At 43.7% G+C, this 19,147-nt stretch overlaps 1 protein-coding gene across 8 annotated transcripts in view; it reads left to right on the plus strand.

Annotated features, from left to right (window-relative positions):
• Window positions 1-1,921: 1,921 nt before the first annotated feature.
• LOC120058170 (LIM domain only protein 7-like) overlaps window positions 1,922-19,147 on the plus strand; it is an 85,103-nt gene continuing 67,877 nt past the window's right edge. For 4 of the 8 annotated variants that reach the window (XM_039006636.1, XM_039006642.1, XM_039006644.1 and 1 more), the window contains exons 1-2: window positions 1,923-2,170; window positions 15,805-15,921. The gene's annotated coding sequence lies outside the window, so the exon portion shown is untranslated. Of the gene's footprint in view, window positions 2,171-2,770; window positions 3,012-14,234; window positions 14,353-15,804; window positions 15,922-19,147 lie in introns of those variants that run through there. The other 4 variants (XM_039006640.1, XM_039006639.1, XM_039006637.1 and 1 more) reach the window with 3 other exon arrangements.

Genomic DNA, 19,147 nt, shown 5'->3' on the forward strand with positions numbered 1-19,147 from the left:
GTTACACTGCAGCATTCACTGAGAGGCTCTTGCTGCCAAAGGAATGCCTGACAGCTTGAAAGACGTTTTGGACACTACAGTGAAAATGGTTAACTTTGTTGAAGCAAGGCCCCTGAACTCTTGTGTATTTTCTGCACTATGCAATGATATGGGCAGCGACCATGTAACACTTTTACAACGTACAGAAGTGCGCTGGTTATCAAGAGGCAAAGTATTGAGACGTTTTTTTGACAAGCTTAAAGTTTTCTACACTGACCATAATTTTCACTTGTCTGACCGCTTGCATGATGACTTTGTTTTCACCACAAACGACATCACCCAAGCAACTTTCAATAATGGCAGATTCAGACAAAAATCTGTGGCCAATGACAGCAGCATAATAATTTAGTTTGAGGCTTCAGGCTAGTATTGAGAGGTTGAGATGACCTAAATAGTTTATTGTCTCAGATTACAGTTGACTCCAAAGTTGGCTCAGTTGTCATGACAACCATAAAATGAACTATATGGTTGTCTTAGCTTGACCTTTGAGCCCTAGCTCATTGTTGTAGTATTGGCTTTACAGAATTGTCTGCCAGTGCAGTAATATAATGTATCTTGGTATTTTAACTTATTTCAATGCAAGATTAAAGATTAAGATTCAAATAAGATTGTAATTCTTGGGGCCTCACTAGTGGCACTGCATCGCAGCGTTGCGGTGTCACTACAGCCTGGGTTTCAATCCCGGCCGTGACCGGTAGTAACCGGCCGTGACCGGGAGTCCCACGGGGCGTTGCAAAATTGACCGGTTGGGCTTTCCTCGGGCTCATTGCGCTCTAGCGACTCCTTGTGGCAGGAGCTCCTGCAGGCTGATATCGGTTGTCCGTTGAACAGTGTTTCCTCCGACACATTGATGCAGCTGGCTTCTGGGATAAGTGACTGGGGGTTAAGAAGCGAGGCTTGGCTAGTCATGTTTCGGAGGACTCAACCTTCTCCTCTCCTGAGCCCGTTGGGGAGTTGCAGAAATGAGACAAGATGGTAATCATGAAATTGGGGAGAAAAAAAGGGGTAAAAAAAGATGGTAATTCTTTGCAGTGTGCCCTTAGCCATGATGTAGTGACGTTCAGTTCTAGACTTTTCAAAAGTTTTTATCTACAGAGTTCAAGAGTTATTAGTGGTCAGGTCACATGGTCAGGGAAAACCTACTTAACAATGATGGTCACGTGGTCAGGTAAAACATCCCTAGCAATGATGTAGCATTGTTCAGTTCTAGAGTTTTTATTTAGAGAGTTCAGGTCACTTGGTCAAGAAAAACTGTCTCTCACAACAATGTAATGTAACGTTGAATGCAGAAAAATGCACTACAGTCTCTCTGATCTGTTTAAGAAAATAAAGCTCTGGAATGTCTTGAGTCAGGCTTTACCAGCTGACCCTGGAAATCAGCTGATTAGGTCCTAGTCTGTGAACCTACACCTTCAGAATACGTCATATTACTTCCCAAATCTACAGGCTAAAGGGGCTTTCTAGCTTATAGGATGGATACGACTGTACCAACAGCATTGTTCTAGTAATTTACAGTCATGAACCCACTGTACAGTAGGATGTTAGAAATGTGCATGCTTACACAGCTCATTTTACAGTGTTGGTATAAATTGCCAGAGTCAGATAATTTTGACTTCCTCCCTAATGGTTGGGGTTGTAGAGGGTAGACTAATCTGATCCTAGATCTGTGGTTAAGGGCAAATTCTACCTTGCAGCCTAAATATGCAGTATTTAGCTCCGCTTTTGTCTTAATTTGAGACCTTTCGGCTTCCTTTCTGTGTCTATGAGAGACACAGACTGCATTTCTGGTCCAAAGTCACTCTGCTGATGGCCTTTCGATTTGGTAAATTATTGATACAAATTATTGACATGGGGAGATTACTTCACAGCCCAAAAACAGAACTTTACACAGGCTTCTGAATGAGTTAGAGTACAATCATCTTCGGCTCCTGAGGAATTTAAATCACCAGACAATTAGCTAGAGGAGTGGCAATGTGGCACGATAGCGTTTGATTTTGCGACACTCTGCAACTGTTGATCGAGCAAACTGTCTGATTTACAGGGTGGAGTTCCTTTTTGTCAGATTGACAGCTGGATATGAACGTTTACTTTACCTAAACATAAAATCAAGCTGAATAGGAATGCTGCACAAGTACGTAATCAACATTTATCTATTCATTAGAAATGTTCATGACAGTATTAAAACCCCTTGAGATGCACCATCTCATATTCAAGGATTTTAAAATGATTTTTTTATGACATTTCAGCTTGCCGTTGGTAGGCGTAAAGAAACAACATTTGTTTGTTTTATCTTCACAAGAACAAGTCTGTAACTGTCACTTTTCCTCAGTAAAGCAGAAAAAAGAGCTCTCTGTTTCCTAATGTGTCTGTGACACAACAGTCGCACTGTATTGATGTGCTTTCATCCCTTACTGTACTGCTCAAACTATCCGTCCTCTGCGCAGCCATATTTGAACTGTGAAGAGATTGTGAAACGGAACGAGGAGCGATAATGGTGAACGGCCAATAAAGTCCTCTCCCCTCCATGGTTACGGCCCTGGCTGTAAACGGCGACAGGGCAACACAGCTCAAAGGCTATATTTGTGCTCCCTGGCTGGAGAGAGAAATGCCAGCCCAACCATTTGCCCACCCACTTGTTCTTTTACCCGACAACAGTGGCTATAGTGTCTCATAAGCGTGACACAATCCCTCTCTCAATATTTGTGTGTGTGTGTGATGCCTCCAATAAACCAATATTTGACATCTGAGCTCAGCTGAGACCGATCCTAGACATTTTTCGTCAAGAGCTTTTTTCATTTTTTTATAACCCACCTTTCATTTTTCATGACACCTGATTTATGCTTAGTGACAAGGTGTTATGTGTACGTATATAGGTGAGGTATTTATTGATGCTGAACGCAGAGTAGGATTATTCCATGCCCTGGCTGAATCAATCAATCACGCAGAAGAACTGATGATCTTAATTTTCCCAGGTATGCTGATGACTGTGCGTTGGTATTTTTATTTTTGAAGGGTGTACTATCGGTACAACGTGGTGTGGTGTTTAGGTATGTGTGTTCAGTGTGTGTCGTTTTTAGTGTTGAGGCATCACTCATCAGGACTCGCAGACTTACCCATCCTATTGTGTGTGATGGCCTTGTCTCGCCCAGCAGGGCTTGGCATGGGTGGGGTGGACCAATGGGTCATTGGCATCTTGCAGGTGTGTCCTTGTGGGTGGTGTTCCATTGTGTACAGGCCGTTCGTTTGGCATGGAGCAATAGCAAGTGCAAGATCCTTTTATTGTTGAGTGTGTGTGCGTGTGTGATTAGTGTTTGTGTGTGCGATTAGTGCGCATTGTATTTTTGTTATTAGCGTGCATGTATGTGTATGTTTGTGATTAGCCTGAATGTGTATCTAAGTCTTCAGAAATCCACCTGCAATTAAAAGGGAATTAAGTCACAATAAACGAGTGTCCTTAAGAAACACAGTGAATAGCTAACAAAGTGGCACTGTAGTTATCCATGATCTAATTGAGCCTCTCAAAACAGTCACATACAAAACAGTAATATACAGTACGTCATTAATGTACGCGTTTCTGAAAGATCAGCTCTTAAACGTATTACTCCCATAGCCGTCAGCCTAGCAGATTTACAACGTGTGCCTGTATTGTCCTCTGACATACACCTTCCCAGTGCAGGTAGGGCCTCCGTCAGAAGGCTCCAGTTTCTGTTTCTGCCTCAGGGACGGTACCGCACAAGAATGTACTGTCTGACTTCCTCTTCTGTTCACATTGGCGGTCGAACCAGGAAGGATGTGACAGGCTCGCGGTTGTTTGGTTCGTTGCTCGACCTATCCCGGAATTTGGAGGTTTGGTCCACCCCACCCCATTGTGTAACCAAGCAGAGGTTGCAACATTTGACTCACAGGAGGGCGCTAGGTCCATGTCGATGAGTTATTGTCAAATATTTGTCCCCAGCAAGATGAATGCTTTCTGATTCAGCAAGGTTGTAAGTTAAGTCACAAAGTGGGAGCAATCAGTTAATCATCTGACATTACATATTGTATGACCTCATTTCCTTGCCTCTAAAAAAAGCTATAGTTGAATATTTTAGTTGAGTTGAGTTTCAAGGAAAGACAATTATACTCTCCCCATCTTTCTTTATAAACAAGACAGTAATATGGATTCTCTTTTATCTCAAATGTTAGCTGGCTCACTCGTTGACACTGCTTTGTGAAAGAGCCATGTGATGATGTTGTTAGACAATTGGTTATCGTGTGTACTGAGTGCACAAAATCTTAAGAATACCTTCCTAATATTGAGTTGCACCACCACCCTTTGTCCACAGCACAGCCTCAATTCATCGGGGGCATGAGCTCTAGAAGGTGTTGACTCCAATGCTTCCCACAGTTGTGTCAAGTTGGTTTGATGTCCTTTGGATGGTGGACCATTCTTGATACACATGGGAAATGGTTGAGTTTGAAAAATCCAGCAGCGTTGCAGTTCTTGACACAAACTGTTGCGCCTGGCACCTACTATTATGCCAGGTTCAAAGGCACTTAAATAGTTTGTCATGCCCGTTCACCCTCTGAATGGCACACATACACTATCTATGTCTCAAGGCTTAAAAATCCGTATTTAACCTGTCATTCTCCCCTTCAACTACACTGATTGAAGTGGATATAACAAGTGGCCTCAATAAGGGATCATAGCTTTCACATGGATTCCCCTAGTCAGTCTGTGTCATGGAAATAGCAGGTGTTCTTAATGTTTTATAAAATCAGGACATAGGGGAGAGTGGGGTAAGTTGAGCCATCCTTGTTTCTAGGAAACCATACACAAAATTAATAATTTGACCAAATATTTAGGAAAATGTCATCATTTCATTGAGTCTCTGGCATAAGAAACCACATGGAAAAAGTGGTTAAGCAACCAAAAAACTGATTTTCACAAAGTCTAATTCATTTAATGTGTTAGAGGTTTCATGATGCTTGTATCTAAATCAAAGTAGATCATTTTAAGATTGTTCTATACATCAGTTGGGGTCTCTATAAGCCTCAATATGAGGTCATAACCTAGCATGAAAGTGCATCCCTGTAGCTGTGTGGGCTAATATAGTCAAAATGTTTGTCTTGGGGTAAGTTGAGCCAATGGTTGAGCCAATGCCAAGTTGAGCAAATTGAAGTGTTTTCTTCTCAGGGGGGATATGAGGTAACAGGGGCTGGGAATTGGCCTAAATGGATAGTGTTAAATTGAAACGTTTCTTACAGACAAAATATGGAAAGCATACGCATAACCATGGTAGCAATTAAAAGGGAACTGTTTGGAGATTGTGGGATACATTCAATAACATGATATGAATATTCTTGGAAAATTTGGTGTAGCTGTAACATAAGACAAAAAAAATGACAAGGCTTTTTCTAGTGAGAGGTCAAACTGGTGTGTCCAAGTGGCCACACACCTCTCCACAGTGTACACTGTTCCTAAGTCATTTCAATGCACGTTTATGACTCATAGAAGAGTCATCAACTATAAGGTGCTTTTTTTCTAGCTCTCCTAGCTGTGCCGTTGAAGAACCACAGCAAGCACACGTGTAGTTGTGCAGTCTGGACCACAGCCATAACACAATTACTGTTATTGTTTACTAAATCCCAAAACAGTCCATTATAAATCTCAATCTGGGTCAGATAGGCACCATTTGAAGCTTTTTATATTGCCAATATGACTAGCTAAATCGTAAAATACGATGTTAGGCTTTAACAGGGCAATTCAGAAAATCCAATCACAATTTTGGTGAATGTAGTGAACATTTTGGACTCACAGGTGTTGGACAGAATGGCTGTCAGTCAAAAGCCATACAAAGCTGTGAAGCAGAGACCCAGAGATCTGACGTTACGTATAGCATGTTACTGTGCGCCACTGCATTCCAATTTAGGTACTTATCAGCGTCCAAATCTGCCATTTTCAACCTGTAAACGAGTACGAGTATAAAGGGCTACAGCATGTACACTATATACTGTATACAAAAGTATGTGGACACCCCTTCAAATTAGTGGATTTGGCTATTTCAGCCACACCCGTTGCTGACAGGTGTATAAAACTGAGCACACAGCCTTGCAATCGCCATAGACAACCATTGGCAGTAGAATGGCATTACTGAAGAGCTCAGTGACTTTCAACTTGTCACCGTCATAGGATGCCACCTTTCCAACAAGTCAGTTTGTCAGATTTCTGCCCTGCTAGAGCTGCCCCGGTCAACTGTAAGTGCTGTTATTGTGAAGTGAAAACGTCTAGGAGCAACAACAGCTCTGCTGCGAAATGGTAGGCCACACAAGCTCAAAGAACGGGACTGCCAAGTGCTGAAGCGAGTAGAGCATAAAATTGTCTGTCCTCGGTTTCAACACTCACTACCGAGTTCCAAACTGTCTCTGGAAGCAACGTCAGCACAAGAACTGTTCATCAGCAGCTTCATGATAAGCCTTAAATTAATGATCTTCTCTCTATGAATACTGTCTGGAGTGTGTTCAATACATTTGAAACATTCTAAACTATTATATACATAGAATTTCTATCTGAGACATTCTGAACATTTCAGTAATGAGTCAGGTGGCGATGTACTCGTGTGGCACTGCGGCTGCGTTGATTTCAACCCTCATAACTCGTGTCACTATTCTCAGCTTATGCCCTGTCCACCTGAGCATCTGTCTTTCCCGGCCGTCTATTTCCTGTGTTTCAGGTGTGCAAAATCCACTTGTCATTTAAATTTCACTGGATTGATTGCTTTCATTTACTCTTGCGGCTCTTTCATATTCTTGCCTGTGTCTGTCGTTTTTTCCCCGTTAACATTACGACCAAGGAAATGTTTGTTTTGACCTGTCAAACATACCCCAGTAATGGCTGAATTAAGCTCAATGGAATACGCCTTTCCGTTGCATCTATAAGAGCGCTAAAGATTAGTCTGGGATTTAAGGCATCGTCTCGACACTTATATCACAAGAAAGAGAAGAAAGATGGGTGTAATTATCTATATAATACAGTTGAAATGTTTACAAATCACATGCGCCGAAATGAAAGGAACTTCCGAAAATGAACACTCTGATTATAGTGATATTATGTGTGATTCGCAAACAAACAATGTAAAGTACGTATAGATACTGTAGGTGTTATATAGAGCCAACCGTGTTCATTTTTAATCCGATGGTATCCTGCTATTATTAAGCCTTTATTTTGACAGGGAAGCATAATGCCTCAGTTTCAATGACGACACGAGTCACAATGCCTGGTGCTGTTGATAGCTCTCTCTCAGCTGATCCGGTGGTGAGGCGTCAGTACAGGCCCGAGGGGCACAGAGAATAGGTTTTTATCCCATGTTCTCCTAACAAGGCCTACATCCATTACCACCCCTCATAAATTAGCATTAGGTAACCAGGCCTGTGGTAGTTTGGCCTGAACCCTCCACCCCCACCCCTCCAGTCCTCGCAGTAACCATAAATGTTAAGAAGAATGTAGACTTTGCTCCAGGCCACACCAGGGAGAGAAAGTGAGATGTTGTATTGGCCCCATAAATCCGGGAGACGTGGAATCGGTGAACGCCTGGTTTAATTTTCACTTTGGTTCACAGGTTTCTTGGGGTGTAAGGAGCGCTTGCATTTGAAATGATGCAGGTCCTTGAGAGCCAGCCATGGTGATATCACATACTGTGGTGTTGTGTCAACCCATGTTGACTTCATTAACTAGCTTGTTTTCATCAACCATATCGGTGGCATTTAAAGAGATAGGTCACCCCAAAAATCTAAATTTGACAGTGGTCTTGTGTGGTATAGATCAGACTATATTGTACTTTCATATACCAAATAAAGTTGAAAGATCATCTAAAAAGTAATATTGGGATAACAACACCAATAATTTAACCTCAAACTGAATTGAACCTTTCTCATACCTATATGTTTTTTGTTGTTGTCGCTTTTCATGCTAAACCGAAGCAGTAGTAGAATTCCGACCATTTTGATAGAAAGTCAGATGGTCGTCGTCGCAGCAGCTCAGTTGTCAGAACGGAATGTTCACCCCCAGTATACTCAGCAAGTGCTCCACGCCGCACCAGCCCCATTGCATGCTGGCTTAAAGCAAGGGCCACGGGACACCACACACACGCTCAGTGTGGTGTGAGTATTCTATTACCGTCGTGTGACGGGAGGAATGCGGAGCACGGAGAATGGTTGTATACAGTATATCCCTCTGTCACTGTGTTTATCACGTTAGTGCTACTTTACAGCACTATTGGTCCCATGTAGAAGCACACGTGATATACGTAAAAACTACTGTCCTCTTCACAGGTGACATATGGAGACTAATTGGAGGCAGAGTGTAAGTTCAGGAAGGTTAGAATGTGCTTTGTTTTTCGGTGTAGTTTGGTTGCACTTGCAAAGTGACCCATCGAGACTCAATACTTCTACTACTAGCGTGACTTACTGACATTTGGGAGTCAGTATACACAAGAACCAAAAATATGACTGAACTTCTGGAAATGCATCAGTGGAATGTTTTGGGGTTGTATATCTCTGACAGTCTGTGAATCTACGTATATGTGCAGGATGTGTGTTACTGTATTTGGGAGGTTTAAATTCATATAAATCAATAGGCCTGTGTCAGGACCTCATTGTTTTCTTACCTCTGCTTTTTACCCTTCAAAGTCCAATTATTTTTATGGCTGTGTGTAACGGCATTCCTCCTCCTCTTCATACGAAGAGGAGGAGTAGTGATTCGACCAAAGTGCAGCGGGTTTTGAATACATAATGATTTAATAAAGCAAACGACGAAACACGAAAACAAACACTTGGAAGGATACAAAATAACAAAAACGAATGTAGACTGACCTAAACCATGACAACTTACATACAACACGAAGCACGTAGGAACAGGTACAGACTATTACAAACGAACGAACAAACGCTACAGTCCCGTGTGGTGCGCAGACACAGACACGGACGACAATCACCCACAAACAAACAGTGAGAACAACCTACCTTAATATGACTCTCAATCAGAGGAAACGTCAAACACCTGCCTCTAATTGAGAGCCATACCAGGCAACCCAAAACCAACATAGAAACAGAAAACATAGACTGCCCACCCAAAACTCACGCCCTGACCAATAAACACATACCAAACAACAGAAAACAGGTCAGGAACGTGACAGAACCCCCCCCTCAAGGTGCGAACTCCGGGCGCACCCCTACAACTCAAGGGGAGGGTCTGGGTGGGCATCTGTCCGCGGTGGCGGCTCCGGCGGTGGACGAGGACACCACTCCACCACTGTCTTTGTCCCCCTCCTTAGCGTCCTTTGAGTGGCGACCCTCGCCCCCGACCATGGTCCAGGAACCTTCACTAAGGCCCCTCCTACATAGAGGAGACAGCTCAGGACAGAGAGGTAGCTCAGGACAGAGAGGTAGCTCAGGACAGAGAGGTAGCTTAGGACAGAGGGACAACTCTGTACTAATGGCAGCTCCGGACTGGGTGGCAGCTCCGGACTGGGTGGCAGCTCCGGACTGGGTGGCAGCTCATGACTGGAGGGCAGCTCATGACTGGAGGGCAGCTCATGACTGGAGGGCAGCTCATGACTGGAGGGCAGCTCATGACTGGAGGGCAGCTCATGACTGGAGGGCAGCTCATGACTGGAGGGCAGCTCATGACTGTAGGGCAGCTCATGACTGTAGGGCAGCTCATGACTGTCTGGCGGCTCTGGCAGCTCCTGACTGGCTGGCGGCTCTGGCAGCTCCTGACTGGCTGGCGGCTCTGGCAGCTCCTGACTGGCTGGCGGCTCTGGCAGCTCCTGACTGGCTGGCGGCTCTGGCGGCTCCTGACTGGCTGGCGGCTCTGGCGGCTCCTGACTGACGGACGGCTCTGGCGGCTCCTGACTGACGGACGGCTCTAATGGCTCGGGACAGACGGGCGGCTCTAATGGCTCGTGGCAGACGGATGGCTCAGAAGGCGCTGGGCAGACGGATGGCTCAGAAGGCGCTGGGCAGACGGATGGCTCAGACGGCGCTGGGCAGACGGATGGCTCAGACGGCGCTGGGCAGACGGATGGCTCAGACGGCGCTGGGCAGACGGATGGCTCAGACGGTGCTGGGCCGACAGATGGCTCTGCCCTGCTGAGGCGCACAGTAGGCCTGGTGCGTGGTGCCGGAACTGGAGGTACCGGGCTGACGGCACGCACCTCAGGGCGAGTGCGGGGAGAAGGAACAGTGCGTACAGGGCTCTGGAGACGCACAGGAGGCTTGATGCGTGGTGCCGAAACTGGAGGCACTGAGCTTGAGACACGCACCACAGGGAGAGTGCGTGGAGGAGGAACAGGGCTCTGGAGACGCACTGGAAGCCTGGTGCGTGGTGCCGAAACTGCAGGCACTGGGCTGGAGACACGCACCACAGGGAGAGTGCGTGGAGGAGGAACAGTGCGTACAGGGCTCTGAGGACGCACATGAGGCTTGGTGCGTGGTGCAGGCACTGGTGGTACTGAGCTGGGGCGGGAAGGTGGCGCCGGATATACCGGACCGTGCAGGCGTACTGGCTCCCTTGAGCACTGAGCCTGCCCAACCTTACCTGGTTGCATGCTCCCCGTAGCCCGTCCAGTGCGGGGAGGTGGAATAACCCGCACTGGGCTGTGTTGGCGAACCGGGGACACCATGCATAAGGCTGGTGCCATGTACACCGGCCCGAGGAGACGTACTGGAGGCCAGATATGTTGAGCCGGCTTCATGGCACTTGGCTCAATGCTCACTCTAGCCCGGCTAGTGCGGGGAGGTGGAATAACCCGCACCGGGCTATGAACACGTACAGGAGACACCATGCGCTCTACTGCGTAACACGGTGTCTGCCCGTACTCTCGCTCTCCACGGTAAGCCCGGGAAGTTGGCGCAGGTCTCCTACCTGACTTCGCCACACTACCCTTTAGCCCCCCCCCCCCCCCAAGAAATTTTTGGGTTGTACTTGCGGACTTCCAGCCTTGCTTCCGTGCTGCCTCCTCATATCGTCGCCTCTCCGCTTTAGATGCCTCCAGCTCCGCCTTGGGACGGCGACACTCCTCTGGCTCTGCCCAGGGTCCTTCTCCGTCCAGAATCTCTTCCCATGTCCAATCCTCCTTGACCCACTGCTGCTGTCGTTGCTGTCCGTTAACCCGCTGCTTGATCTGGGTTTGGTGGGTGATTCTGTAACGGCATTCCTCCTCCTCTTCATACGAAGAGGAGGAGTAGTGATTCGACCAAAGTGCAGCGGGTTTTGAATACATAATGATTTAATAAAGCAAACGACGAAACACGAAAACAAACACTTGGAAGGATACAAAATAACAAAAACGAATGTAGACTGACCTAAACCATGACAACTTACATACAACACGAAGCACGTAGGAACAGGTACAGACTATTACAAACGAACGAACAAACGCTACAGTCCCGTGTGGTGCGCAGACACAGACACGGACGACAATCACCCACAAACAAACAGTGAGAACAACCTACCTTAATATGACTCTCAATCAGAGGAAACGTCAAACACCTGCCTCTAATTGAGAGCCATACCAGGCAACCCAAAACCAACATAGAAACAGAAAACATAGACTGCCCACCCAAAACTCACGCCCTGACCAATAAACACATACCAAACAACAGAAAACAGGTCAGGAACGTGACACTGTGTGGTATTTAGTGACTGTCGTAAATAACCAAAGCAAATATGGACCAAACGCTGATGTCACGCCCTGGCCATAGAGAGGCTTTTATTCTCTATTTTGGTTAGGCCAGGGTGTGACTAGGGTGGGCATTCTAGTTTCTTTATTTCTATGTTTTCTATTTCTTTGTGTTTGGCCGGGTGTGGTTCTCAATCAGAGGCAGCTGTCTATCGTTGTCTCTGATTTAGAACCATACTTAGGTATCCCTTTTTTCCACCTGTCTTTGTGGGAAGTTAACTTTGTTTGATGGCACATAGCCTTAAGCGTCACGGTTTGTTTTGGTATTGTTTATTGTTTTGTTGGCGACATCTACTATTAAAAGTATGTACGCTTACCACGCTGCACCTTGGTAATCTTCTTACGACAGCCGTGAAGAGCTGAACCACCTATGCACACACAGGAAGGTTCTCAAGTCAGACTTGAGAAAAAGTTTATGAGAACATATACTTCTAAAAGAGATTGATACAAACAATGTACTTAATTAAGCCAGTTTTATTTCCAACTATGTATGCATGCATCTTCTTTGATAACAATACATTATCAATAAAGCCATGACCACCCAAAACATACTCACATAGAAGATTGTTCTGGAATCAACCTTGTTCGATTTTAAAACATACACTTCTTATTAAAGAGATCAGAAAACATCTATTTGATATAACCCATTTAGTCAATGAAGCCATGTATTATTGCCAAATACAGTGCCTTCAAAAAATGTTCAGACCCCTTGACCTTTTCCACAATTTGTTACGTTACAGCTGTATTCTAAAATGGATCAAATTAAATTAAAATCCTCAGCAATCTACACACAATACCCCACAATACCCCAATACCCCACAATACCCCACAAGTTTCTAGAAATGTTTGCAAATTTATAAAACATAAAAAACAGAAATACTATATTTACATTAAGACCCTTTGCTATGAGACTCGAAATTGAGCTCAGGTGCATTCTGTTTCCATTGATCATCCTTGAGATGTTTCTACAACTTGGTTGGAACTTGAAATTCAATTGATTGGACATGATTTGGAAAGACACACACCGGTTTATATGTCCCACAGTTGACAGTGCATGTCAGAGCTAAAACCAAACCATGAGGTCGAAGGAATTGTATGTAGACCGCCGAGATATGATTGTGTCAAAGCATAGATCTGGGGAAGGGTACCACATTTTTTTGCAGCATTGAAGGTCCCCAAGAACACAGTGACCTCCATCATTCTTAAATGGAAGAAGTTTGGAACCACCAAGACACTTCCTAGAGTTGGCCGCCCGGCCAAACAAAGCAATTGGAGGAGAAAGGCCTTGGTCAGGGAGGTGACCAAGAACCCGCTGGTCACTCTGACAGAGCTCTAGAGTTCCTCTGTGGAGATTGGAGAACCTTCGAGAAGGACAACCATCTATGCAGCACTCCACCAATCAGGCCTTTATGGTAGAGTGGCCCGACGTAAGCCACTCCTCAGTAAAAGGCATGTGACAGCCCGCTTGGAGTTTGCCAAAAAGACTCTGACCATGAGAAACAAGATTTTCTGGTCTGATGAAACCAAGATTCAACTCTTTGGCCTAAATGTCAAGTGTCACGTCTGGAGGAAACTTGGCACCATCCCTACTGTGAATCATGCTGTGTGGATGTTTTTCAGCGGCAGGGACTGGGAGACGAGTCAGGAGTGAGGGAAAGACGAACGGAACAAAGTACAGAGAGATCCTTGATGAAAACCTGCTCCAGAGCGCTCAGGACCTCAGGCTGGGCCGAAGGTTCACCTTCCAACAGGACAACGACCCAAAGCACACTGCCAAGACAACTCAGGAGTGGCTTCGGGACAAGTCTCTGAATGTCCTTGAATGGCCCAGCCAGAGTCCGGACTTGAAACTGATCGAACATCTCTGGAGAGACCTGAAAATAGCTGTGCAGTGACGCTCCCCATCCAACCTAACAGAGATTGAGAGGATCTGCAGAGAAAAATGGGAGAAACTCCCCAAATACATGTGTGCCAAGCTGGAAGCGTCATACCCAAGAAGACTCAAGTCTGTAATCTCTGCCAAAGATGCTTCAACAAAGTACTGAGTAAAACGTCTGAATAGTTATGTAAATGTAATATTTCTGTGTTCTGAAATTAGCAGACATTTCTAAAAAGCTGTTTTTGCTTTGTCATTATGGGGTATTGTGTGTAGATTGATGAGGGGGGAAAAATGCATTTTAATCAATGTTAGAATAAGGCTGTAACCTAACAAAATGTGGAAAAAGTCTAGAGGTCAGAAAACTTCCCGAAGGCACTGTATGTATTTGTGTGAGTCTGTGTGCATATGGCTATTGACACAAATTGTATGTGTGCTTAGCGTGTCCATTTGTGTGCTTGTGTGTGTGTCCTCCACTCCATCCTAGCCCCAGCCTTTGTCTTGTTCTGTTGTTGTGTAAGGGGGGGCAGGGGTGATTCGAGGGCTGGCAGTCGCATGGATTGTACTCTCTCTTTCCAGCTCTTTCAGCGCATAGACCTAAACACACTATTCTTTTATTGTCATTTTAGCAGGCTGTGAGTGATAACCCACACAAACACTCCCACATACACTTCTCACACACACACCTATCAAGAGACCAACAGGGGACTGAAACATGTGAGTGGAAATGTTTTTATTTTACTTGTGAAGGTTTGAGGAGATGGCGGAGATTGGCTTTGCCCACTACTGTAGAATCCAATGGAACAGTAGGGTGATTGTAGGGTTTTGTGCTTACAGTATGTCTTTATCCATCCTATTGCTACATTCCAATCTACTGTATACAGTATGTAGTCATTTTTTAACCATCAGACCGCGTCAATAGAAGCCCAACAATGTGCATTAGAAGTGATTTCCATAATAGCATACCCAGATCACTTTCTGGGGCAGCAAGTAGCTTAGGCTAGGGGGTGGCAGGTAGCCTAGTGGTTAAGAGTGTTGGAGCAGTAACCAAAAGGTTGCCGGTTCATATCCCTGAGCCAGCAAAGTGGAAAAATCTGCCGTTCTGCCCTTGAGCAAGGTAAGCTCTCCAGGCGTAGATGATGTCGAATAAGGCAGCCTCCCTGTACCTTAGGTTAAATGTGGAAGACACATTTTGGTTAAATGCATTCAGTTGTGCAACTGACGAAGTATCCGCTTTAGTCTAAAGACTCTTGAGCAATATTTTTTGCAGGGAAGGCCTGTAATATGCTCTGTAGTTAGTATTACCCTGTGCTGCCAATACAACGTGTAATTACCATGTAATATGCAGAAAACTGAACATAAAGGGGAACTACCATCAAAGAGCGGGAGACCGACAAAAACGTACTAAATGGAGTAAAAGCATCCCTCAACATTTTTTACATGCAAATAGCACTTGAGTTCTGTGACATCTGTAGTGCTCATGGAATGACATTATTGAGAGCTACATTACTTTTCTAGAACATGATTCAAAGACCTACATGTTTACAAGAGGTATAGGTCAGGTCAGTGCACACAAACAAATAGCGATATATCAGACGGTTCTGGATGAGGCAGGAAAGAGCTGGACACTAGTGGCCACAGGAGCCACAGAGGCCAGTATAACCTGAGGACAACTATGTATGGGCATTACTATACAATAACAATACATAAACCATCCTAACAGTCCATACTATATGTAGGCTACTTAGTGTTCTGCTAGAATGTACTGTAAGTGTGTCCTTATCAATATATAACTATGTCCTACTGTTTTCCACTATTTACCTGGGTTCAAACAGGATTTGTTTTCATTCAAATAATTTAGCCACACTTGATTAAGGGGGCCTGGCATATAACCAATTGTCCCACAAGTGCAAACCTGCAAACCCTGCCCATCTGGCACTCCTCAAACACTCAAAGTATTTGAAAGAAAACAAGTACTATTTGAACCCAGGTCTGCTTGTTTATTCTCTTTAAAAGCTGTTCTAGTAGAACAGTTGAAAGAATTCTGTCAAAAAGCATCTGCACCCACCCAGTTGCTGTATTTAGAGACATTGGCATTGCTCCTGTAAAGTACGTATGCATACGTTATAATCATGATTTTTGTAATAACTCATGTCCTCTTTCTCCCAGGTGCTGATCTCCATATACTGGCTGGGTAGGAAGGCACAAAGCGAAACTTTCTATAATAGACCTAACCTAAACCTCAAGGCCTTCGAACGACTACTGGGCATAGCAGCAATATCCAAGGTAAATATATAACCTTACTGTACATACTGTATGCTGTGCTAGGCTAGGTTAACACTTTATTCTTCTATAGTTATTCACTCTATTATACTCTATATAACCCATTCTTTTTTATGTTTGCCCCTTTCAGTAATTATATTTCTATGTATACGGTATTAGCAGCCTGGTCCCAGATTTGCTTGTACTGTCTTGCCAATGTGTTTAACCACAGGAGTTTGCATGACGAAGACAGGCTACGGTAGTAGCAGTATTCAAAGTTAAGCTGCCTCACTGTACTTCAGTGGGCTAGTTAAGTTTGGGGTCCACATTCCATTTTAATTTGGTCAATTCAGGAGGTGAATTGAAATTGCAATTCAAGAATGGAAAGGTGTCTTTTAGTTTCAGTTAGGATTTTTCAACACTTTAATTTGAATTTCACTTCATGAAACTGAATTGAATTGGAATGGACCTCAACCCTGACGTACCTGTACATTGTAATTCAAACTATAGTTTTTATGTTATGTGTGCTACCTTGTAATGGTTTGAGTAATCAGCTTAGCTACAGTAGGAATCAAATCGTATGAATGAAATCCTCTTTTACACTCACAGCCCATCACATCTCTACATCCTTCCTGGTATTTTAGCTATGTGTTGAGGAAGACAGCCCATTGGCCGAGGGGCTGCAGGCTCAGAATACTTGACAGTCTGTACTAAAACCATAGCAAAGTTAAGTCATATCTGATCCAATCTCCTGACGCAGCTATTTTAATCTTGTTTACTTCAGAAGCCCATAGGTCACTTAGTACATGCATAAAAGTGTGTTTCTGTGTGTGTGTGTGTGTGTGTGTGTGTGTGTGTGTGTGTGTGTGTGTGTGTGTGTGTGTGTGTGTGTGTGTGTGTGTGTGTGTGTGTGTGTGTGTGTGTGTGTGTGTGTGTGTGTGTGTGTGTGTGTGTGTGTGTGTGTGTGTGTGTGTCTTTCTTTGCGTTTGCGTGTGTCGTGACATTACTGAGTTTTACAGTTTGGGTGGTTTGTAGTCAGATTTACCAAGCACATTCAAGCCCTACGATTACACTCAATACCATGGGATTTTATACGATTAACAACAGGCAAAAGTGATGATTAGTTAAAGTGATTTAGTTACAACATGTCCCATGCGTTTATCTGTTCCAGTCCGAGGTCAGTGAAGCGATGTTAAGCCAAGCTCAGTAGGGAATAGCGTAGAATAGCATTGTTTAGCCCTGGATTCAAAGTCATTTATTGATCTGACATTGTCTTTTTCCGATATGGCACCCTATTTCCTACATATTGCACTACATTTGACCAGGGCCCGTAGGGATGTGTTCAAAAGTATTACATTATGTAGGGAAATGGGTGCCAGTTGGGAACAGAGGCAGTTATTGTTTCATAGAGAACGGCTGACAAGTTGTTGCTTGTTGGGAAGCAGGCTGGTTAGAGAGACTCCAGGCCATTTTTTATATTTTTTATTTAACATTTATTTAACTCGGCAAGTCCATAGAACAAATTCTTATTTACAATCACGGCCTACCAAGAGGCAAAAGGCCTCCTGTGGGGACGCGGGCTGGGATGAAAAAGAAAGTAGGACAAAACACACATCACGATAAGAGAGACACCACAACACTACATAAAGAGATACCTAAGACAACAATACAACATGATAACACAACATGGTAGCAACACAACATGACAACAACACAACATGGTAGCAACACAACGTGGTACTAACATTAGTAGGCACAGACAACAGTACGAAGGGAAAAAAGGTAGAGACAACAATACACCACGCAAAGCAGCCACAAGTGTCAGTAAGAGTGTCCACGATTAAGTCTTTGAATGTGTAGATGGATATAAAACTGTCCAGTTTCAGTGCTTACGCTAAGCCAGTCTTTAGACTGTTAACAGTTATCATGGTTGTCACAGTCACACAACGCATGGCTAACTGGGTTGTGCTTGTATGAGGCAGAGTGGAAAACACTCTGAAGTATGTGTGTGGGGGAGGTGTGTGTGTATGAGTTGTCATGTACCCAGTGAGGATAACCCTAAAGAGCTAAATGACTAAGAGACACATCACTCTGTCTTCAAATCAAATAAAAATATAATAAAATGTTATTAGTCACACACACATATTTAGCATATTTAGCTGTTATTGCGGGTGTAGCAAAATGCTTGTTCCTAGCGCCAACAGTGCATTAGTATCTAACAATTCACAACAATACAAACAAATCTAGACGTAAAAGAATGGATTTAAGAAATATATAAATATTAGATTGAGCAATGTCGGAGTGGCATTGACTAAAATACAGTAGAATAGAATACAGTATCAATCAATCAATAAATCAAATGTATTTATTAACTTCTACTTGGTACTCATCCCGGATCCGGGAGCACCCTCATCAGTAAAAAAGCTGACTAGCATAGCCTAGCATAGCGCCACAAGTAAATACTAGCATCTAAATATCATGAAATCACAAGTCCAAGACACCAGATGAAAGATACACATCTTGTGAATCCAGCCATCATTTCCGATTTTTAAAATGTTTTACAGGGAAAACACAATATGTATTTCTATTAGCTAACCACGATAGCAAAAGACCCAACCGCATATTTTCCCCAAAAAATTACTGCATAGGTAGCTATCACAAATTCGACCAAATAAAGATATAAATAGTCACTAACCAAGAAACAACTTCATCAGATGACAGTCTTATAACATATTTATTGTATAGCATATGTTTTGTTCGAAAAATTTGCATATTTCAGGTATAAATCATAGTTTTACATTGCAGCCACCATCACAAGTCTCACCAAAGCAGCTAGAATAACTACAGAAACCAACGTGAAATACCTAAATACTCATCATAAAACATTTATGAAAAATACACGGTGTACAGCAAATGAAAGACAAACATCTTGTGAATCCAGCCAATATTTCTGATTTTTTTAAGTGTTTTACAGCGAAAACACAATATAGCATTATATTAGCTTACTACTATAGCCTACCACACAACCGCATTCATTCAAGGCACGTTAGCGATAGCGAATAAACCAGCAAAAGATATTAATTTTTTCACTAACCTTCTCAAACTTCATCAGATGACAGTCCTATAACATCATATTACACAATACATATATGGTTTGTTCGAAAATGTGCATATTTAGCGGTACAATTCGTGGTTGAACAATGTGAATACTAGCCAAACTGCACAAAATAATCCGGATATATTTCTGACA

Source organism: Salvelinus namaycush, chromosome 13, assembly GCF_016432855.1.
Source record: "Salvelinus namaycush isolate Seneca chromosome 13, SaNama_1.0, whole genome shotgun sequence".
NCBI classification, from domain to species: domain Eukaryota; kingdom Metazoa; phylum Chordata; class Actinopteri; order Salmoniformes; family Salmonidae; genus Salvelinus; species Salvelinus namaycush.